At 40.2% G+C, this 21825-nt stretch overlaps 1 non-coding gene across 1 annotated transcript; it reads left to right on the plus strand.

Moving 5' to 3' along the window:
* Positions 1 to 240: 240 nt before the first annotated feature.
* LOC148568661 (small nucleolar RNA R71) lies at positions 241 to 348 on the plus strand. Its single transcript, XR_015882522.1, has one exon. It is a non-coding gene; the product is annotated as a small nucleolar RNA R71 (small nucleolar RNA).
* Positions 349 to 21825: the final 21477 nt, after the last annotated feature.

The following is a 21825-nucleotide window of genomic DNA, read 5'->3' on the forward strand; positions in this document are numbered from 1 at the left end:
CTCATAGATGCTTTGATTTAGAGCAGCAGTCTCTATGCCAGAAGATACTTCTGCAACGGCTTTTGAACGGCCTTGCTTCTGTCTGTGGTTCCGAGTAGATTCAGCTAAATCACTGATCAATTGCCAAGCTTCATCAGTGGTCTTGTACTTCTTCATAGACCCATTGCTGGCACTTTCCAATGTGGTCTTATCTTGGGGCCTCATACCTTGTGTGATATAGCTGAGTAGCACGATCTTGTCAATCATGTGGTGGGGGCATGCTTCCAGAAGATTATTGAAGCGCTCCCAGTATTCAAAGAGAGTCTCATTGTCATCCTGAACAATTGTAGAGATATTCTTCCTCAGTTTATCAGTAACTTCAGATGGGAAGAATTTCTCCAGAAACTCCTTTCTGAGTGTATCCCAGTTGGATACATTTGCTATAGGTTGAGTGTAGTACCACTCTCTTGCTTTTCCCTCAAGAGAGAACGGAAAAGCATTTAGCAGAATTGAAGTTTCATCAGTGCCATCACGCCTGACAGTAGAACAGGCTGCCTGGAAATCTCTCAAGTGCTTGATAGGCTCTTGAGCAGGTAGGCCATAAACTTGGGCATCAAATTTAACAGTGCGGTCTTTATTTCAAAATCTGTAGCTACCGCTGGATGATGCGCTTGAAACGGTTGCATTGTAAAATCAGAAGCTCCTTCCTCCTGAATGGTAACTCTTCTAGCTGCCATGTTTTCTGCACGTAAAACAACCAAATCAGTAGAACGGGGGCTGGTTTCTTCCTCAGATTCACTTTCAGATCCGTCCTCAGAGCGGGCTAATCGATGCTGTTCTCGCCTTATTCGTGAAATTGTCCTTTCAATTTCAGGATCGAATATTAGCAAGCGCGGATCAGGAAGTGAACGCGTCATTTGACGGAAGAAACATGTAGCTCATAGTAGCAAAATAAAATAAAATGCAGATAAATAAATTCTAATTAATAAAATTAGCACTCTATTGCAACTCCCCGGCAACGGCGCCAAAAATTGATGAGACGCAGAAGCTGGTGAATTAAAAATTATTAAAATGGTTACGTTGCAAGTATAGTTCTCAACTCACCAAAAATCTGCCTATCAATTTAGAAATATGTCACAAAGAATTAAATTAAAAATTACTGGGAGTTTTAAGTCCCAGGTCGTCTCCCAACGAGTTGCAGAAAAGTGTGCTGTTTTATTAATCAGATGTTCCAAGAAGTTGAGCTAAGTAAATTGGAATTTAAATTGAGGAATTTTAAATAATATAAATAAAAGCCTTGACTAGGAATTGATTAGTTAGAATCTCTATCATTGATGGAGTGATTTTTAAGATTGATTTATAATTAACGGTTACTCTGTTTGGTTATCCTTTACTAGGTAAGGGAAAGTTAAACAAGTTGGAATGCCAGATCTGTTCACGAGTTGCAACCCACTTAGTTCAAAGGGATTGGCGTTGGTGACAGGATAGCAATCCAACATTTAACCCAACTACAAATTTCTCCTTCAATCCTTCCAACTCAAGAGTTCCTTTTAATCAACTCCCCATCAAGTAATGAAACTACTCACGTATTGTAAATAAAGAATCCATAGCACATGAAAGGGAATTAAAAGAAGACATGATTATTGGAATTGAAATTGAATTAAAAAGAAATAATCCTTGCATTAATTAATCATAAAAGTATCTAAATGACAAAATTGAACAAAGCAAAGGACATGGAAGAATGAACCCAAGTTAAGAAAACAAACTAGAATGATGAAGTCTTGATGAGAAAATAACTCTCCCCAATGTTCCAATGCTAAGACCAATTGAAAATTAAAATTCTAAAAAAAACTAGAGAGAAAAACCTAAGAGAGTGAAAACTAGATCTAAAAAATACTGAATGAATTTGTGTTATTTCTGCATATTCTCTGACTCTAGTCTGCTGTTCCGGGCCGAAAACTGGGCCGAAATAAGGTCTAAAATCGCCTCCATCGAATTCTGCAGATTATGCAGATCGCGCATGTCACGCGATCGCGTCATCCATGCGGACGCGTCGCTTGCGCTTTTTCCTCTCCACGCGTTCGCGTCGTCCACGCTACCGCGTCGCTTGCGCTTTCCAATCCGCGCGGCCGCGCAAGCCATGCGGCCGTGTCACTGCTATTTGCGCTCCTTCGCGCGGTCGCGTGAGCCATGCGACCGCGTCATTTCTCGCTGGTTATCTCCTCAAATTCTTGTGTTCCTTCCATTTTTGCTAGCTTCCTCTCCAATCTCCATCTCATTCATGCCCCATAAAGCCTCAAACACTTGACACACATATCATGGCATCGAATAGAATAAAGGAGAATTAAAATTAAATAATTAGAGTCTCTAGGAAGCAATTTTCAAACATGTATTAATTTAGGAAGGAAATCTAAATACATGCTAAATTGATGAATAAGTGGGTAAGGATCATGACAAAGTTACACAATTAAACACAATATAAACTATAAAATAGTGGTTTATCAAATTAGCAACAGGTGCATACCACGGGATTACCGCAGAAACTGCTTGCAGTTTGTCAAAAGGAAAATTATCATCTATAGGAGTAGAATCATCCTTAATATGTCCAAGGCGACTCAAGTGGTCTGCTACTAAATTTTGATTACCACTCCTATCCTTTATTTCTAAATCAAATTCTTGTAACAGCAGTATCCAACGTATAAGTCTTGGTTTGGATTCCTTTTTAGCTAATAGATACTTTAGAGCTGCATGGTCCGAATACACTACTACTCTAGTACCAAGTAAATAGGCTCGAAATTTATCCAGAGCAAAAACAATAGCCAGAAGCTCTTTCTCAGTAGTAGTATAATTGGACTGAGCAGTGTCTAAAGTCTTAGACGCATAGGCAATAACAAAAGGATCCTTACCTTCGCGCTGAGTCAGCTCTGCTCCTACTGCTTGGTTGGAAGCATCGCACATGATTTCAAACGGCTGACTCCAGTATGGTCCTCTCACAATTGGGGCTTGAGTTAGAGCAGTCTTCAGCTTATCAAATGCTTGTTCGCAATCCTCACTGAACTCGAACTCAATATCCTTCTGCAGTAATCTGGACAAGGGGAGTGCCACCTTACTAAAGTCTTTAATAAATCTCCGGTAGAAACCTGCATGGCCAAGGAACGAACAGACTTCCCTCACAGAAGAGGGGTAAGGTAAACTAGAAATAACATTCACCTTTGTTGGGTCTACAGAAATACCATTATTAGATACCACATGTCCTAATACAATCCCTTGTTTTACCATAAAGTGGCATTTTTCGAAATTCAATACAAGATTTGTGTTAACACATCTATCTAATACTCGAGATAATCCATCTAAGCAAAGGCTAAAAGAATCACCATAAACGCTAAAATCGTCCATAAAAACTTCCATACAGTCCTCAATAAGATCAGAGAAAAGACTCTTCATGCACCTTTGGAAGGTAGCTGGTGCATTGCACAAGCCAAAGGGCATTCTTTTATAAGCATAGGTCCCAAAAGGACATGTAAAAGTAGTCTTTTCCTGATCCTCAGGAGCTATATGAATCTGGAAGTAACATGTGTAACCATCTAAAAAGCAATAATGTGATTTACCTGAAAGGCGATCCAGCATTTGATCAATGAATGGAAGTGGGTAGTGATCCTTACGGGTAGCTTGGTTGAGACGCCTGTAATCAATGCAGACTCTCCAAGCATTCTGAACTCTAGTTGCTATGAGCTCTCCATGCTCACTCTTCACTGTAGTGACTCCAGATTTCTTGGGCACCACTTGTACTGGGCTTACCCATTCACTGTCTGAAATGGGATATATGATACCTGCTTCCAATAGTCTGGTCACTTCCTTTTTGACAACTTCCAAAATGGTGGGATTCAATCTTCTTTGGGGTTGACGGACAGGTCTTGCTCCCTCTTCTAGAAATATTCTGTGCTCGCATACTTGAGGGTTGATTCCCACTATGTCTGCCAAACTCCATCCAATTGCCTTCTTATGCTTCCTCAGTACATCAAGTAACTGCTCTTCTTGTTGAGTAGTCAGTTCCCTTGCAATAATAACCGGAAGCTTCTGCTCATCCTCAAGATAAGCATATTTGAGATGTGGAAGGAAAGGTTTCAATTCTAACTTTTGATCATGGGCAGGCTCTGGATTATCTGGGGCTTGTGAAAATGGTGAAGTGCCCTCACTGTCAGTTAAGAGGGTCCCCACACTGGGACCTTGTCCAGTGTGCCTCTCTTCAAACTCTTCCTCTTGAATTTCAGCCACACTTTCGTCTATGACATCACACTGGAAGATAGAACGATCTTCTGGGGGATTGTCAATGACTCCATTCAGATTGAAGATTACTATGCGGCCATCTATTTCAAAGGAGTATGTTCTTGAAAAAGCATCCAATTTGAATTTTGATGTCTTCAGGAATGGTCTTCCATGTAGAATTGATGATGGCTTATCTGAATCATTGTGGGGCATCTCCAAGATATAAAAATCAGTGGGAAATGTGAGCCCTTTAATGTTCACCAAAACATCTTCAGCAACTCCAGCCACTGTAATAATGCTTTTATCTGCTAACACAAAACGAGCTGCCGACCTTTTTAAGGGAGGGAGCCTCAAAACATCATATATAGACAAAGGCATTATACTGACACATGCTCCTAAATCACACATGCAATCATAAATTACTACACCACCAATAGTACAACTAACTATGCAAGGACCTGGATCACTACATTTTTCAGGTAATCCTCCCATTAAAGCAGATATAGAACTACCTAAAGGAATAGTTTCTAATTCATTAATTTTGTCTTTATGGATACATAAGTCTTTTAGAAACTTTGCATATTTAGATACCTGCTGAATAACATCAAAAAGGGGAACAGTTACCTCGACCTTTTTGAATATCTCTACCATTTTATGATCGGGTTCCAGCTGCTTCCTGGGCTTCCTTGCAAGTTGTGGAAATGGAATAGGAGTAGTGTTGTCTGTGGTGTCTGCGCCTTTTGGTGCTTCCTCCTGTGGTTGAACTATTTCTTCTTCATCTATGTCCTGTATATCCTCTTCCTCTTCAACATCTTCGATTTCTACCACCTTTTCAGCTGAGGCGTATTCTGGTGAGCTTGGTTCCTCCTGATTCCTCTCCTGCAGTATGGTTCCGGACCTTAGGGTGATGGCATTAATGCCTCCCTTTGGGTTGGGTAATGGTTGAGAGGGGATTCCAGTGGTGCTTGAAAGTTGGTTATTGGAATTTTGTGCTGGTACAAACTGTGTCATAAAAGCTTGCATAGTAGAGGTGAGACCATTCAGACTGGCATTAATACTATTCATGATGTTACTTTCCATGGCCTGTTGTCTTTTCTCAAAAGATTGCAGTAGGTCTTCAGTAGAAGGTGAAGAAGAATGGGTAAATTGAGAGGTCTGCTGCTGATTGTTCTGTGGTCCTTGGTTCTGCCTCAGGTGAGGTGCTCTGTAAAGTTGATTTTGCTGCCTGTTGTTGTTATTGTTCCACCTCTGATTTCCCTGATTATCTCTGCCTCCTCTGTTATTGTTGTCCCTCCAATTCTGGTTTGAATTGTCTTGCCATCCATGGTTATTATTTCCACTTTGATTGTACCCTTGGTTGGGGCGGTCATAGTAGTTGTGAGTGGATGCCACCATATTGTCTTCTTGTTGGTGCTGTGGGCATTCATCAGTGTAATGGCTGTAATCAGCACAGATTCTGTAAATTCTTTGTGGGACTAGTTGTTGGTTTTGCTATGGTGGAGGAGGTTGAGCTTGCTGAGCTTGTTGATTCAACTGTATTTGCTTCAGCAAGTTGGTCATTTCACAGATGCCTTCACGTAGAGCAGCAGTCTTGCTGCTAGAAGATACTTCTGCAACAGCTTTTGAACGTCCTTGCTTCTGTCTGTGGTTCCTAGTGGATTCAACTAAATCACTGATCAATTGCCAAGCTTCATCAGTGGTCTTGTACTTCTTCATAGACCCATTGCTGGCACTTTCCAGTATGGTGGGGGCATGCTTCCAGAAGATTATTGAAGCGCTCACAGTATTCAAAGAGAGACTCATTGTCATCCTGAACAATTGTGGAGATATCTTTCCTTAGCTTATCAGTGACTTCAGATGGGAAGAATTTCTCCAGAAACTCCTTTTTGAGTGTATCCCAGTTGGATACATTTGCTAGAGGTTGAGTGTAGTACCACTCTCTTGCTTTTCCCTCAAGAGAAAACGGGAAAGCTTTCAGCAGTATTGAAGTTTCATCAGTGCCATCACGCCTGACAGTAGAACAGGCTGCCTGGAAATCTCTCAAGTGCTTGATAGGCTCTTGAGCAGGTAGGCCATGAAACCTGGGCATCAAATTTAGCAGTGCGGGCTTTATTTCAAAATCTGTAGCTACCGCCGGATGATGCGCTTGAAACGGTTGCATTGTAAAATTAGGGGCTCCTTCCTCCTGGATGGTAACTCTCCTAGCTGCCATGTTTTCTGCACGTAAAACAACTGAATCAGTAGAACGGGGGCTGGTTTCTTCCTCAGATTTACTTTCAGATCCGTCCTCAGAGCGGGCTAACCGATGCTGTTCTCACCTTATTCGTGAAATTGTCCTTTCAATTTCAGGATCGAATATTAGCAAGCGCGGATCAGGAAGTGAACGCGTCATTTGACGAAAGAAACATGTAGCTCATAGTAGCAAAATAAAATAAAATGCAGATAAATAAACTCTAATTAATAAAATTAGCACTCTATTGCAACTCCCCGGCAACGGCGCCAAAAATTGATGAGACGCAAAAGCTGGTGAATTAAAAATTATTAAAATGGTTACGTTGCAAGTATAGTTCTCAACTCACCGAAAATCTGCCTATCAATTTAGAAATATGTCACAAAGAATTAAATTAAAAATTACTGGGAGTTTTAAGTCCCAGGTCGTCTCCCAACGAGTTGCAGAAAAGTGTGCTATCTTATTAATCAGATGTTCCAAGAAGTTGAGCTAAGTAAATTGGAATGTAAATTGAGGAAAGTTAAATAATATGAATAAAAGCCTTGACTGGGAGTTGATTAGTTGGAATTTCTATTATTGGTGGAGTGATTGTAAGATTAATTTATAATTAATGGTTGTTCTGTTTGGTTATCCTTTACTAAGTAAGGGAAAGTCAAACAAGCTGGAATGCCAGATTTGTTCACAAGTTGCAACCCACTTGGTTCAAAGGGATTGGTGTTGGTGACAGGATAGCAATCCAACATTTAACCCAATTACAAATTTCTCTTTAATCCTTCGAACTCAAGAGTTCCTTTTAATCAACTCCCCATCAAGTAAGGAAACTACTCACGCATTGTAAATAAAGAATCCATAGCATATGAAAGGGAATTAAAAGAAGACATGATTATTGGAATTGAAATTAAATTAAAAAGAAATAATCCTTGCATTAAATAATCATAAAAGTATTCAAATAACAAAATTGAACAAAACAAGGAACATGGAAGAATAAAACCAAGTTGAGAAAACGAACTAGAATGACGAAGTCTTGATGAGGGAATAACTCTTCTCAATGTTCCAATGCTAAGACCAATTGAAAATTAAAATTCTAAAACCTAGAGAGAAAAACCTAAGAGAGTAAAAACTTGATCCCCAACTGTCTCTGAATGAATCTGTTATTTGTTTCTGCATGTTCTCTGACTCTAGTCTGTTGTTCCGAGCCGAAAACTGGGTCGAAATAGGGCCCAAAATCGCCCCCAACGAAATCTGCAGATTATGCAGATCGCACATGTCACGCGATCGCGTCATTCGCGCTTTTCCTCGCCACGCGTTCGCGTCGTCCACGCTACCGCGTCGCCAGAACTTTTCCAATTCGCGCGGCCGCGTGAGCCATGCGGCCGCGTCACTGCGATTTACTCTCCTTCACGCGGTCGCGTGAGCCATGCGATCGCGTCACTTCTCGCTGGTTATCTCCTCAAATTCTTGTGTTTCTTCCATTTTTGCTAGCTTCCTTTCCAATCTCCAACTCATTCATGCCCTATAAAGTCTGAAACACTTAACACACAGATTACGGCATCAAATGGAATAAAGGAGAATTAAAAATAAATAATTAAAGTCTCTAGGAAGCAGTTTTCAAACATGTAATAAATTCAGGAAGGAAATCTAAATGCATGCTAATTTAATGAATAAGTGGGTAAGGATCATGATAAAACCACACAATTAAACACAATATAAACCATAAAATAGTGGTTTATCACCCCTTTATGGGCTGGTCGGTCCAAACCCTAATGGTGTGGGCCTGGAAGTACGGGCGAAGTCGTCAAAATATCAGTATGAGAGTGTAGGCGAACTTTTCTATTTTTTGGTAATTCAGCTCGGTTCCCTGCAGCGCTTTACTGATGAAATATACAGGCTGTTGCCCTTTGTTGCCCTCTCGAACCAGTGCTGAGGCTACTGCCTGACTCCCTACTGCAAGGTATAATACGAGGGTTCTTCCTCTCGTGGTCGAGTTAGGATAGGTGGTCGTCCCAGGAAATTTTTGAAATCCTGGAAGGCTCGCTCGCATTCCATTGTCCATTCGAACTTCTTTCCTTTCCTTAAAGTGGCATAGAAGGGAGAGATCTTATAGCTGATCCTGCTAAGAATCTGGAAAAGGCTGCCAATCTCCCGCTGAGTTGTTGTACCTCTCTGACACAAGTTGGGCTCTTCATGTTGAGTATAGCCTGGCATTTGTCTGGATTTGCTTCAATTCCTCTTTGTGTGAGCATGAAACCTAAGAATTTGTCCGCTTCTACTGCAAAGGTGCATTTTTGTGGGATTGAGTCGCATGTTATGCTTCCTTATAGTGTCGAACACTTGGGCCAGGTCGGACAATAATGTCTCTTCGCTTTGTGTCTTTATTAACATGTCGTCCACGTAGACTTCCATGATTTTTCCGATATGATCTGAAAAGACTTTATTCATTAGCCTTTGATAAGTAGCTCCCGCATTCTTGAGACCGAAAGGCATCACAATGTAGCAGTAATTTGCTTTTGGCGTCAAAAACGAGGTCTTTTCTTGATCTGGTGGATACATGGGGATTTGGTTGTATCCGGAATATGCATCCATAAACGAGAGGTATCTATATCCGGAGGAAGCATCTACCAGAGCGTCGATACTTGGGAGTGGGTAAGGATCTTTTGGGCAGGCTTTGTTGAGGTCGGTGTAGTCGGTGCACATTCACCACTTCCCATTTGATTTTTTCACCAAGACGACGTTAGCTAGCCATAGTGGGTACTTGACTTCTCTTATGAATCCTGCCTCCAATAGTGCTTGTACCTGTTCTTCCACAGCTTGGGATTGTTCTAGCCCAAGTTTTCTTCGTCTCTGCTGTATCGGCCGAGATCCTGGATAAACCGCCAACTTGTGACACATTAGCTTGGGGTCTATGACTGGCATGTCTGAGGCTTTCCATGCGAAGAGATCGACATTATCTCGTAAGAACTGTACTAGTAATTCTTTTGTATTTCCTTTCAGGATCGTGCCAATATTAGTTGTTTTGTCCGAGGCATCACCGATCTGAACTTTCTCTACTTCACCTTCGGGCTGTGGACGGAGTTCTTCTCGCCTCTGAACTCCACCGAGCTCAATTGTATGGAACTCTTCTCCTCTGCCTCTGAGGTTTAGACTTTCGTTATAACAGCGGCGTGCCATCCTTTGATCTGTTTTTATCGTAGCTATCCCTTCTGTAGTTGGGAATTTCATGCATAGATGTGGAGTTGAGACTATTGCGCCGAGTTGATTTAGTGTTGTCCGACCTATTAAGGCATTGTAGGCTGAACTCACGTCGACCACGTTGTAGTCTATCTTGAGTGTTCTGGATTGGTTCCTTTTTCCAAAAGTTGTATGTAGTGACACGTATCCTAGTGGTTGTACTGGGGTATCGCCCAATCCGAACAGGCTGTTCGGGAATGCTCTAAGCTCCTTTTCTTCTAAGCCGAGCTTGTCGAAGGCAGTTTTGAATAAGATGTCGGCGGAGCTCCCTTGGTCTATTAATGTGCAGTGGAGATTGGCGTTCACCAGTATGATGGTGATGACCATGGGATCATCGTGTCCTGTGATGACACCTGATGCGTCTTCTTTGGTGAATGTGATTGCAGGGATGTCGGGTGCTTTCTCCTTCCCTTCGATATGATAAACTTCTTTGAGATATCTTTTGCGAGATGACTTGGAGATTCCTCCTCCTGCAAATCCTCCGTGTATCATGTGGACATGTCTTTTTGGCGTACGAGGTGATCGCTCAGCTCGTCCAATATCTTCATCTCTTCGTCTTTTTCTTTGCTCATCATCTCGGGTGGCCAGATACCGATTTAGTTTTCCTTCTCTTACTAATTTTTCTATGATGTTTTTTAAATCAAAACATTCGTTGGTGGAATGTCCTCGGACCCGATGATATTCACAGTATTCATTCCGATTTCCTCCTCCTCTTTTGCCTTTGAGTGGTCGAGCTGGGGGTATCTTTTCTGTGTTACAGACTTCTTTGTAAATATCCACCAGGGACACCCGAAAAGGGGTGTAATTATGATACTTTTTTATTTTTTCCCCTGTTCGATCTTCCTTCTTCTTGGATTCTTTATCTTTATCTCGGTAGGTGTTCTGAGGGTTACCTGAAACTGGAGGTCGATCTCGGATGAAATCCTTGGTACTGGTCGGAGATGACGTGTCCGGCTGGTTGGTGGCGGCCGGAGCTGTTGTGTCCGACTTGTTGGACTTGCTGCACTGCTGATCCTAGGCCACCGGAGGGTGGGGGGTACCTGCAAGAGACTCCGATGCTTAAGTTAGCACGGGTATTAAGCAGGTTTTTTGTAGAATCAGAGTATGAGTTATACCTGGGTGCCCCAGTGTATTTATAGTAGTGTGGGCTGACCTTTCTGATAAGATAAGTTAGTTATCTTATCTTATCTTATCTTGTTTTGGATGAAGTCAGCTTATCTTCAAGGGAACCTCCTTTATCTCTATAGGCTGGGATTGCCTTTGGATTTGGGTCGTGTTCCTCTATTTGGGCCCTTTATTGGGCTTTCCTGTCGATATGGCCGAGTTCTTTGTAACGAAGTTGGTCCGCTTGACCTTAACAGGTCGGTCGCTGCATCGTTGATCATCCCAGGTCGGATAGCTCGACCCGGGGTATGAACAGTGCCCCTGCTTGAGCTCGGTCTTCTTTGTCGAGGTCGAGTCCTTGACTTCGGTCCTTCTCGTAGCGAAGCCGACCTCAAGCATTTTGTCGACTTCTTTTGTAGCAGCTTTTGAATGCAGAACGTTTTCCTCTAAGCGCGCGCTTTTATATCGGTGCTTTGGGAACGTGCGAGGGTTTAATGCCTTTTAATTTTAGCATTAATTGCCCCGTTTCCTTTTGGCTCTTTATTTTAATTTTGAAAACCCAGAAACGGTTTCTCTTCTTTCGCCCTTTTCGTAACTTCTTCGCATTTTTCCCTTCATTCTCTCGCTTTCAACTTTTCTTTGTGTTGCGGCGTTTGTTTGATTTTTCCGAAGCCTCTGCCTGGAGTTCGTGGTTTCGCGTTTCAGCACAGCGACGTTTTCTTTTGCTCGTGTCTTTTCTTTTGCTTCGAGGTAGTGATTCCAGATTTCGCCGTCCCTCTTCACCTTCCCTAAAGTCTTGCTGCCTTTTCAGGTTGATACTAACTTTCTTGCTTCTTTCACAGCTTCATCTTTAGTTTTTTGGTGAAGCTTTTGCTTTTGCATGTTTTGAAAGTTTGAACCTTTTCGTGATTTTGTATCTGTTTGTCGCTGTAAATGCGTTTTTCTTGGCTTTCTTTTGTGTGTTCCTCTGGCATTTCCGTCGAGGCTTTATATGGTTTTTGTTTGTTGCTTCTGATTTTTTACTATCTGATAGAAACTCTGCATCCGTTCCTTACTTTGCTTGATTGCTTTTTGTCTGATTTCTCAAAAGTTCGTATCTTTGATGATTTCCATTTGACGCATTTTGATGTTTTGGGAATGCTTTTTTGCTTGGTTGACTGTGGTGACTTATGCTTCTGGAAATGCTTGATTGTTTGAAGTCTTTTTCTTGTTTGTAAGATGCTGGGGTGAGAACTGTAGATTTTCCTGGAAACCTTGCTTTGTTACTGCCTCCAAAGGATGCCCCAAGATTTTGGTTTGAGTCTTGGGGTTTTCCTTTTCTGTGTGATCACCTGCATCGTATTGAGTTGTTTTCTCCCTTGTCCGAGATGTTTTTAGTAATCCCCTCTTCTTTTCTTACTTGTAGGATTAGTTGGCTTCATGTCTTCTCGCAATAACATTGTAGAGATGTCTTCCAGAGTTCCCGAGGGGATGTCCGATTGGCTGGACTCCCTTGTTTTGTTGTGTGTTTCTATTGTGGATGCTGAATTTTGCACAGAGCTGAGGAAGCGCCATAGGATTTGTGCTAACAGTGCCTGCGAGGGTGATTATGAGCTTGTTGCTCCTGATTCCGATGAGAGAGTTTGTTTTCTGACTTCCGTCGAGGGGGAGTGTCCCTCTTTCTATGCTTATGAATACTTCTTCAGCGAATTAAACGTTACTTTCCCTTTTACTGCTTTTGAAACTGACTTGTTGTGGTCCTGCAATATTGCTCCGTCCCAGCTTCATCCAAACTCTTGGGGTTTTATCAAAATATTTCAACTTCTTTGTCAGGAGTTGGACATAACACCTTCTGAAACTCTTTTCCTTTATCTTTTTGTCTCGGCCAAACCTGGAGGTTCCTCCAAAAAGAAAGCTTCCTGGGACTCTTTCAGGTCGGCCCAGGGGCATAAAGTTTTTGCCATGTATGATGAGTCGTTTAAAGATTTTAAGAACTATTTCTTCCGAGTCCGTGCCGTTGAGGGGGTTCGCCCCTTTTTTCTTGATGAAAATGATGAGCCTGCTTTTTCTCTAGAGTGGCAAAAGAATGTAAGAGTGCCACGTTACACATGGGAAATGCTTAGTGAGGTTGAGCGGGCCTTTGTAGTTGTTCTTGAAGATTTGTGGGGGAAGCCACCTGACAAACCCCATTTGTAGGGTTTATCTTGTATTGATTTTTGGAGATTTTATCACCTTTTACCCATATTTATTCAAGAAATAGCATGGTTTTGTATATTCTCCTTTAATTGTGCTTGAATGTGAAAACATGCTTTTTAGGACTCAAAATAGCTAAATTTAATTCACCTTGATTCTATTAGATGCCTTGATATGTTTGTTAAGTGATTTAAGGTTTAGGAGGCAAAGATTGGATCAAGGGAATGAAGAAAGAAAGTATGAAAAGTTGGAAAACTCATGAAGAAATGAAAGAACCGGAAAGCTGTCAAGCCGACCTCTTCGCACTTAATCGGCCATAACTTGAGCTACAGAGGTCCAAATGATGCGGTTTCAGTTGGGTTGGAAAGCTAACATCTGGGGCTTCAAAACGATATAAGATTTGCTATGGTTGAACCGCGCATGGTGACGTGTACGCGCATAGTACGCGCACGCACCGTTGCTGCCACCTGGTTCACTTAAAACAAAACGTGGCCAGCGAATTCTAAAGCCTTGTGGGCCCAATCCAACTCATTTCTAATGCTATTTAAGCCAAGGATTGAAGGGGGAATGAAGATACTTTTACATACTTTTCATACTTTTACTTACTTTTGACCATTAGTTTAGTTGAGCTTAGTTTAATAGTGAGAGTTAGTTTCTAGAGAGAGAAGCTCTCTCTTCTCTCTAGAATTAGGATTAGGATTAGGTTTAGTTCTTAGATCTAGGTTTTAATCTTTGCTTTCTTCTACTTCTATCTTTCAATTCCTTGTTGTTACATTCATTCTTCTTCTATTCTTTGTTGTAATTTCCTTTATGTTGTTCTTATGTTTTGTTGTAGATCTACTTTTGCTCCTTCTATTTCTTTCAATTCAATTAGAGATAATTCATAATAATTGTGTTCCTTTTGATTGTTGTTATTAATTCATTGCCATAATTGTTGTTAGATTCTATTTTTGTTATCAATTTACTTTGCTTTTCTTTTATGCCTTCCAAGTGTTTGATGAAATGCTTGGTTGGATTTTAGTATAGATTTTGTTCCTCTTGGCTATGGTAGAGTAATTAGTGACGCTTGAGTTATCTAATGTCTTTGTTGATTGATAATTAGAAGTTACTAATTGATTTAGATACCACTAAAGCTAGTCTTTCCCTTGGGAGTTGGCTAGGACTTGTGGAATCAAGTTGATTTATCCACTTGACTTTCCTCCATTATTAGAGGTTAACTAAGTGGTAGCAATGGACAATTGTGGTCACAATCGAGGAGGATAACTAGGATAGGACTTCTAATTCTCACAACCTTGCCAAGTGCTTTTTAGTTGTTAGTTTATTTTCATTGTCATTTACATTTCATGTCTCTTATCCCAAAACCCCAAAATACAATCCATAACCAATAACAAGACACTTTATTGTAATTCCTAGGGAGAACGACCCGAGGTTTGAATACTTCGGTTTATAAATTTTAGGGGTTTGTTTTAGTGACAAACAACTTTTTGTATGAAAGGATTAGTGATTGGTTTAGAAACTATACTTGCAACGAGAATTCATTTGTGAATTCTAAACCGTCAAAAAATCCGTTCGTCAAAATGGCGCCGTTGCCAGGGAATTGCAATGGTGTTATGTTATTGGTTATTGTATATATGTGAATAGTATGAATATGTTTGCTTTTGTTAGCTCTTGCTAGTTTTAGGATTTGGTTTTCCTTGTTTCTTATTTGATTTTATTTTTCCTCTCTCTTGCTATCATGAATTCTCACTTTGGCTATGAGTGTGATTACAACTATGTTGTAGGAAATGGGAACTTCAATGAAGATGTGCATCAAGGATGGGATGACCAAAGGTGGGTGGAGCCATATACATATGATCAATCTTCATGGCAACAACCTCCACCAATGCACTATGAAGAAGAGCCATTCTATGATGCACACCAACCCAATGGCTATGGTGAATCTCCTTGTGACTTTCAAGAACCACCACCATATGCCTATGAGTCATATCCTCAACATGAACCTCAACCACACTCACAAGCCTATTTTCACCAAATACCTCCATATGACCCTAATTCTTATCCACCATACCAACCGCCTTATGAGCCATATGAACCATACATGGAACCACCACCATTCCAACATCAATATTTTCAAGAGCCACCTCCTCCACATTATTACCAAGATGAACCACCTCCAATATATGAAAATTTCCAACCACAAGATGAATACTACTTTCCACCACAACCTCCCATGGAAGAATACTCATATCCATTGATCCAAGAGCCACATGATCCTAATCATATTATCCAAGAGGAACAAGAGTCAAGGGATCGTCTCAAGGAAGCATTGGATCAATTTCAAGCAACCATGGAGTGTGTTGTGTAACAAGTGGAAAGAGTGGAAATTATTGAACCACCACAACTCTACCAAGAAGAATCACCTTCCTACTATGAACCCTTCCCCCAAATTGATGAACCCTTCCATCCACCCCAACCTCCAATGGATGACATCCTTGATGTTCTTGTTCAAGGACAAGAGGAAATGAAAAGGGATGTGCAACAATTTACAGCCGCCTTGGATGAGGTGGTAAACCGGTTAGCATCCCAATGCTTGAACTCTCAAGGAACTCCCATGGCTACATGTGGGGAATCAAATGAAGAGCATAACATAAAAGAGAGATTGGTGGAGAATGAGGGAAGTTGCTTTGTATTGGAACAATTGGAGGAAGCCATGATTATTGAAGAAAGAGAAGAATTGGTTGAAGACTTAGGAGATGCGGAGCCTCTATGGGAATCTAGAATTGAAGAAAACCCCTCCAAGATGATTGAAATTGATGCTAGGAAGGAAAGTGCACACCTTCCAAGACATATTCCATATGAAGATTTGGATGGGATAGAGCAAGAAGTGAGTTCCCTTGGTGATGAAGATCAAGCATCAAACCTTAGTGGTGAAGAATCCTTTGAGCATGAAGAACCTTCTCCCAACAAGATGGAAAGCAATGTGGAGGTAAATTTTTCTTACCCTCCCATTTATGACTTGAGTAGGAGAAAAGGTTTATATAAAATTGTTGAACAAAGGATTATAATTGAGAAGTCTTGTGAAGAGGTGGAAATCCTTAGAAAAAGGAGGATGGGAATTGAATACGCTTTATCAAAACTCTTGGAGTTGTCTTTGCCTAGGTTGCCATCTACTCCTTCATTTGAGTGGGTGAAATTTATTTCTATTAGCTCTATTATCCCACTTGAATATGGTTTGCTTGAAACGGATGGTCAACTTAGGATCCTTTGTGGGATGAAGCGTAAGCGAAAGATGTTTCGTGGTTGGCGTTGCAAATCAAGGCTCATTATGGTTGATGCATCAAACATGAGATATAAAGGTTGGAGTAGTGCTCAAATAGATGGGTCTAGGAGGATTGTTGGCCACTATATAGAGAATTCACCTTACTCACCACCCGGTTGGACTAATAATGATGATCAACCTCAAGACGGGTATGAAAACAAAGTGTGGGATCCCGGATTACAAGAAGAGGATCAACTTTGGGAGCCCCAAGCTTGTAAAGAACTCCATCAAGACTTGGCTCAATCCATGAAGAATCTTGGGGCACAATGGAGAACCAAGCATTGGTGGGAGTTCCAAGATGAATACAAGCACAAGCCACCTTGATGAGGAGCCCCCCATAAGTCCAACTTAAGGACAATAAACAAAAGTGCTAGGTGGGAGACAACCCACCATGGTAAAATCCTTTCATTTTCTCTTTTGTATATATTGGTAGAATTAGTTTAATTTCATGTTTTGTTTAGTTAGTTGAGTATGTTTGGTAGTTTAAGTATGCTAAATAAGGTTTTATGGTATTTTGGTAGCTGTTTGGAGGTTTGGAATGCTTGGATTGGTGCAAAAACATAGAAAAAATTTTGAAAAACAGAGCACCATCCACGCGTACGCGTACATGGCGCGTACGCGCACTTCCAGCATTTTCGAACATCCACGCGCGCGCGCCATGCGTGCGTACGCGTGGATTGAGAAGTTCCAACCTCCATACATTTTCCAGAGAGTTGTGCCTGCGCCGCGCCAACGTTGTGCCTCTGGCACAAACCCCACTTGCGCACACGCGCACATGACGCGTACGCGCCACTCTCGAAATAAGCCAACGACGCGCGCGCGCCATGTGTGCGTACGCGCGGATTTCTTTCTCCTATCCACTTTTCTTTTCTTCTCCTCTTTCCAATTCTTTCCTTCTCCTTTCTTCTTCCCTTCTCCTACCCCTCATCCAACACTTCCAAACACCATGAATAACCATTTATTTTAGTTAGTTAATTAGTTAGTTGGTTAGTTAATTAGTTAGTTTTCATTTAGCTTTCATTTTATTTTCTCTCTTTTCATTATATGTGTTGGAGTATTGACTTTGTTTACTATACATTGCTATATCCCTTATTGCCTAAATGCTATTTTGGCATGAATATTTTTAGATAATCTTTGTTGGATTCTATGATTGAGGTTATATTTTGTTACTTGGTTTTGAGTTCTTCATGCTTACCTTTTGAAAAATAACAAGTGATGAGAATTGACTTCGAACTTGTAAATCTTTTGAATTGCATGATTTGGCCACCATGTGATTTGAACCGTATTCTTTGATTAGGCAATCTCTTGATGGATGATGTTGTGCATTTACCTTAAGGCATTGTGTTCATGATTATATCCATCCATATGTTTGACTTGAATGCTTTCATGCTTCTCTAATGCTTGTCTTGCCTTACAAGCTTACTTAAAGCATCTCAAGCACACTAGGATAAGTGAAGTGCATGCTTCTTTTGTGACATAGCTTTTATGCTAATGTGTATTCTAAACCGCGCAATTTAGAATTCACACACCTAATATTTCTTAATGTCACACTAATTCACTCACCTCATTCTAGTGATTTACCTCATTCCAACAATGTATGCTTCCTTGCTTTTATATCTTCTCATCTTATGGTGTTATATTTTTGTTTTTCATAACGAATGCACCACAAGCAACCATGGAGGCGGAAGAAAGAACACGTAGCAATCCGGAGAGTCGCCGTACCACCTTGCTCATCTTTGAGTGCACCGAGGACGGTGCAAACTTTTAAGTGTGGGGAGGTCGTCCGACCGATCGGCAATCTTGGGTGACAAATTTCTAACTCCAATACTTTTGCATTTCATTCTAGGATTTTAGGATTTTTACTTGCATTTTCTTATTTTTGCATATGCATACACAATAAGCTTAGTCAAAATAATGAGAATTTTTCAAGATTTCTATCTATAGGGCATGTCAATTGATTTGAGTGAAAACTTTTCATAGAACTTGCTTGAATTATATATTGTGGAACATGTTTTAAGCTAAGAACACAAGCTTGTGAGATTTGAGCCTAACGGTGTGGTTACATCTTATAACCACTTATTTTTCCTTCTTGTGTGCATTATTCTCTTTCTATGATTGTAATCTTTGATTTGTTTGATTCTTTATGTCCATTATTTTGTATATTCATGCATTTATGTGATTGAGGCCATCATTTCATTTAGCTCACTTACCCAAATAGCCTACCTTTTATCTTCCATTGTTAGCCAAATTTGAGCCTACGATTAACCCACTTGTTCTTAATTTAGCACATTACAAGCCTTAAAGCGAAAAAACAATGAATGTCCTTTATTTGGATCTTTGATTAGCTTAGGCTAGAGTGTGTGTATCATTCAAGTGTGGGAACCTTGGGACATTGGGTGAATAAAAGGGTAGTTTTGTATTATTATTGTAAATATTGGGAATTGGGTACATGCTCATGTATTGATTAAATGTATAGACCTTATGCATTGGTACTCTTGTATATAGTTTGAAAGAAAGAAAAAATGAGAAAAACAAAAAAAAAATATATGAAAAGTATAGAAAAAAATGGAAAAAGAAAGAAAACGAAAAAGAAAGAAATAAAAAGGGGACAAAATGCCCCAAGGTGAAGCTCAATAAGATCAATGCATATGAGTTGTGAAATGAAAAGAAAATGCATGAGTATGTGAAAAAGTGAGAAAATGGGTAGTTAGGTTAGAACTTAATTGTATAGGATGTCATAGGTTAGGTGGGAAGTTTAAGCTTATCAAAGATTCAAATTTCAAGCTCACTTGACCAAATATGCATCCTACCTTGACCCTAGCCCCATTACAACCAATGAAAAGACCTCATGATACTTGTATGCATGCATGAAATAAATGTTGATTGTTAGAAGAAAAACAAATCTTGGAAAGCATGAAATAGAGGAGAATTGAGTGAATCAACCCTAAACACTTGAGCGAATAGAGTGCAAACACATCCGGTGAGGGTTTGATGCTCAATTACATGTTTTCACCTATGATCATCATTCTTCATGCAAGTTTGTAAAAATATTTAATAACTCAATTCAATTGTGGATTAGACTTGCTAGTCCTTAGCCCTTGTGCATATATGTTTCTTGGGAATTGATTTATTTTGACCAAGCACTTGCATTCATTTAGATAGTTGCATATAGGTAGATTGCATTTAGTTAGTTTCCATTGAATAAATGCCATACCCTTACTTCATTCTTGGTTTAAGCATGAGGACATGCTTGGTTTAAGTGTGGGGAGGTTGACAAACCCCATTTATAGGGTTTATCTTGTATTGATTTTTGGAGATTTTATCACCTTTTACCCATATTTATTCAAGAAATAGCATGGTTTTGTATATTCTCCTTTAATTGTGCTTGAATGTGAAAACATGCTTTTTAGGACTCAAAATAGCTAAATTTAATTCACCTTGATTATATTAGATGCTTTGATATGTTTGTTAAGTGATTTAAGGTTTAGGAGGCAAAGATTGGATCAAGGGAATGAAGAAAGAAAGCATGAAAAGTTGGAGAACTCATGAAGAAATGAAAGAACCGGAAAGCTGTCAAGCCGACCTCTTCGCACTTAATCGGCCATAACTTGAGCTACAGAGGTCCAAATGATGCGGTTCCAGTTGGGTTGGAAAGCTAACATCCGGGGCTTCGAAACGATATAAGATTTGCTATGGTTGAACCGCGCATGGTGACGCGTACGCGCATAGTACGCGCACGCGCCGTTGCTGCCACCTGGTTCACTTAAAACAAAACGTGGCCAGCGAATTCTAAAGCCTTGTGGGCCCAATCCAACTCATTTCTAATGCTATTTAAGCCAAGGATTGAAGGGGGAATGAAGATACTTTTACATACTTTTCATACTTTTACTTACTTTTGACCATTAGTTTAGTTGAGCTTAGTTTAATAGTGAGAGTTAGTTTCTAGAGAGAGAAGCTCTCTCTTCTCTCTAGAATTAGGATTAGGATTAGGTTTAGTTCTTAGATCTAGGTTTTAATCTTTGCTTTCTTCTACTTCTATCTTTCAATTCCTTGTTGTTACATTCATTCTTCTTCTATTCTTTGTTGTAATTTCCTTTATGTTGTTCTTATGTTTTGTTGTAGATCTACTTTTGCTCCTTCTATTTTCTTTCAATTCAATTAGAGATAATTCATAATAATTGTGTTCCTTTTGATTGTTGTTATTAATTCATTGCCATAATTGTTGTTAGATTCTATTTTTGTTATCAATTTACTTTGCTTTTCTTTTATGCCTTCCAAGTGTTTGATGAAATGCTTGGTTGGATTTTAGTATAGATTTTGTTTCTCTTGGCTATGGTAGAGTAATTAGTGACGCTTGAGTTATCTAATGTCTTTGTTGATTGATAATTAGAAGTTGCTAATTGATTTAGATACCACTAAAGCTAGTCTTTCCCTTGGGAGTTGGCTAGGACTTGTGGAATCAAGTTGATTTATCCACTTGACTTTCCTCCATTATTAGAGGTTAACTAAGTGGTAGCAATGGACAATTGTGGTCACAATCGAGGAGGATAACTAGGATAGGACTTCTAATTCTCACAACCTTGCCAAGTGCTTTTTAGTTGTTAGTTTATTTTCATTGTCATTTACATTTCATGTCTCTTATCCCAAAACCCCAAAATACAATCCATAACCAATAACAAGACACTTTATTGTAATTCCTAGGGAGAACGACCCGAGGTTTGAATACTTCGGTTTATAAATTTTAGGGGTTTGTTTTAGTGACAAACAACTTTTTGTATGAAAGGATTAGTGATTGGTTTAGAAACTATACTTGCAACGAGAATTCATTTGTGAATTCTAAACCGTCAAAAAATCCGTTCGTCACCACCCCACCTGGACACGAAGAGATTTTTGAGTGATCCATCTTTGGTTCGGGCTGCTTTGGGTACTGCCTGATTTGCTTTTATACTTGCTCCCGAGCTTTGTTTCTCCTGTGTTGTAACTTGTCTTTGTTTTTTGTGTTTTTCAGAGATGTCGAAGAATAATGATTCTATGAGAGCCTATAAGAAGGCGAAGAAGGCGACCGCTGCTTTAAACATCTCGGCCAAGGCGGCCGGAGAGGGGTCTTCTCAGCCTCTAGTTAAACCTCCTATACCGAGTTCTCCCGGGCCGAGGAGAGCAATTCCTACTCCTCGGGTCCGTCTGGTCGATCCTCCACAATCTTCCGTTGCAGCTTCCGGTGCTCCTCCTAGTATAAAGCAAAGAACAACTGAGCCTTTCAACCTTGATGCTCCCGACTTTAATGCGGTTGAGTTTGTAGATCAACAAATCGGCCCTTATGGTGTTCTTCCTATGGACGACGTGTCGATTCTTCATCATTTTGATTATATTACCCGTAGTGGTATCAAGTTGGCATATATGGGGGCGGCCCTATATCGAACTGCTCAAAGTCTTCCTCTCCATGCCACTAAAGCTTTTATGGAGGAGGTCAAACAGGAGTTTGATCGGATGAAGGACTTGAAGGGGGAGCTTGAAGTAAGGGTGGCCA

Source organism: Arachis ipaensis, chromosome B4 (genome assembly GCF_059453495.1).
Source record: "Arachis ipaensis isolate K30076 ecotype BB chromosome B4, ASM5945349v1, whole genome shotgun sequence".
In the NCBI taxonomy this organism is placed as follows: domain Eukaryota; kingdom Viridiplantae; phylum Streptophyta; class Magnoliopsida; order Fabales; family Fabaceae; genus Arachis; species Arachis ipaensis.